Raw genomic sequence first — 2,793 nt, 5'->3', positions numbered from 1 at the left:
TAAATGCTTTAAAACAGAAATGGCCTCTTTCAGCTAATGCTTCTGCTGTGTACTGTGGCACAGAGCCACTGCCTTTTCTTTTTCCATGGTCTTCTTCATTAGGCTGAAAGTTTTTCTTGGACCTGAGATCAAGACTTGGAATTGATTTGTTGTTAGAGCTCTTTATTTGTAGGAGTTTCTACAGACTGAAAGACAACCTTAGTTATGCTTCTCATTTGTTTTAGTTTGAGTATCAGGTAACCTGCTCCTAAGGAAGCAGAACTGAAAGTTTCATTCTTGTTTAGTAAAAGATGTATTCCTTTTTTGTTTTCTGCAGTGCTTTGATATTCTTTGATGATATTCAGAGACATGTATATTGAAGCAAACTGATGCTTTGCATGAGCACTTTTCATACTGAAATGCTACTTTCTGGCCTTAACTTAGGAAATTGTTTCTCACAGTATTTCTACCTGAAGGGAGAAGAACAAGGAAGAGAAGTCTCACAGGAGCACATTTCTGCAATTCACAGCTCAGCTTTTTACAGCAGATTTAAAACAAAAGTTTATAGTTTCTACAAGTTTACTGAAGCTGAAACTTCAGGCCTTTCAATCCTTAGTTTGATCCATTTTAGATGCTTCATGGGACACATTATCTGGTAGCGGGGAATTAGTTTCTCTCTGATCAATATCAGGTTTAGCCACTCTACACAGAATTCCTTCAAGCAGGAAAGTCTAATAAGAAGCACTGTAAGAGGTTGGTATTAATATATTTAAATGCTGACAAGCTTGTGGTTTTCCTTCAATGCCATGATACTTCAGAGTTGATATGCTTTAAACTTATGCTTTAATTCTTGGCAGGAGAATACAGTTAGAGGAAATATTTGTATCCCAGCTTCTCATAAGCCTGACAGGTAAAAACAGTGAATTATAACAACCACAAATGGGATTGGTTTTTGTAATTTAATACATTGTCTCCATATACTAGTGCATGGCATCAATGTAACACAATTGTTGGCAGAAATGTTAAGGAGGGAGGTGGTTTGCATGGTCAGGAAAACAGATGATGCCTGAAAAACTCTCTGAAATGTAGCTCATGCCACAGAAACCTCTGCAAATCCCTGTTTTTGATACTTGCGGTGTGAGTCTGTGGTTAGCTATGGCAGTGACAGGAGCTGCAGCAGATCCTGGGGTGTTACAGGCTGTGAAGACTGCTTTTTCTCTAAGGAGAGTGTTGGTTCAGAGCTGATATTGGGGCACATGAATGGACATGCCAGCCAGTGCCGAAGTCCTTTTCCCAGCAGAGTGAAACTCATCAGTACTGCCCTTTAGCAAGCATGAGAAGAGTTTCCAACCATTTGCCTCTTTCTCCCCATGGCCCAACTCTTTACCCGCCTAGGAAGGTCATTATTTCCTTATCCTTTCCTTCTAGAGCCCACCCTTCCCTTTCAGTACCAACTCAGGACATCACATGATTCAGCAACAAGCTGGACCTTCACAGCTTCTCCCATTTCCTGCCTTTGCTTATGAACAGCTCTTGCAACAGCATTGCTGCTGCAGTTCCCTCCAGCCTGTCTCCTTTTGCCTTGGCTGCAGCTCCGGTGTTTCCTACTGATGTCCTCAGCACGTGCCCTCCATTGGACTTATCAGTACTGCTGTGAGGTGAGGGTTTGTTTGCACTAACCCAGGACATAGGTATAGATATAGAGATATATAGATATAAATATAGATTATATATAGATAGAGATATAGATAAATATGTGTGGGGTTGTGTGTGCATATTATTTTTTCCTTGTTATTTCTAAGAGGCAATTATTTCATTCCAGGAGTGGGCAGAGGCAGTAGCATTTTCTACTGTTGCTTTCAATGCAAATAATGGTGTTTTTCCCAAAAGAAAAGTTTGTTCAGACAGAGACAAAAATGTCCTCATTTCAGATAGGAACCCAGCTGGGACTGTCTTCTGCAGCCTACAGCTATATCTCCAATAACAAACTTGGTGACTTTCCCTTTTCCCCTGATGGACCACTCAAGAAACAGGCCTTATGGGAAAGAGACCAAGTCATTCTGCTTTTCAAGGATGTGAACAAACCTGCCAAGGTGATTTGATGTCAGTTTCCATAGGAAAGGCAAGCACTGTGCAAAGCCCTGGTGAAAACTCATCTGTACCACTATGGACATTTCTCATTACTCAGGTTCAAGAAGGATGGATTCTATCTAGGATGAAGGCAAACAAAAACTAAGCAGTTGATCAGGAAGAAGACAACTGGAAGGAACAAGACAAAGGCTGGGAGGGCTGCCATCACTTTCAGGAAAGATACCCAGGATGAAGGCCGAAGGAGAAAAAGAGCAATTGAAGTGGAAGGAAAACTATGGTCAAGAACACAAAGGACTTATTTCCAAGAAGAAGGCTTCACCATAAGCAGTGAAGTAGCAAATGTCACTTGGTGGATTGATAGGAACAGTGAGGAAATCCTGGATGCTCTCAACATCTGCAAAGTTCATGCAGAAGATTCCAAGCACCTGCCTCTCACCTCTGGCATCCCCACAACCAAAAGAATGTATATGGTAGAAATGCGCATATTTTCACAGTCTGAAATACAGCCCTTGCCAGGGCTCTCTGGGCCTTTTTGGCTTAGTTCTTGCCTGCTGTTCTTGCACCACCATGCCCTTTTTGCCCTTTCCCCCCTCTATTGAGCTTTGCTCTTCTCTTGGCTCCAGTTCCCCAGGTGTTTGGGATTGTGCAAAAGGGCTCCAGGCTTGCTGCACCATCAGGAGCTGTCACTGTCCAGCTCTCTTTGCTTGCAGTATGAGAGGAGGG

This window comes from Chaetura pelagica, unplaced genomic scaffold, assembly GCF_000747805.2.
Source record: "Chaetura pelagica isolate M959 unplaced genomic scaffold, ChaPel_1.0 scaffold10, whole genome shotgun sequence".
Lineage (NCBI taxonomy): Eukaryota > Metazoa > Chordata > Aves > Apodiformes > Apodidae > Chaetura > Chaetura pelagica.
Note: the sequence above shows the minus strand (reverse complement) of the source record.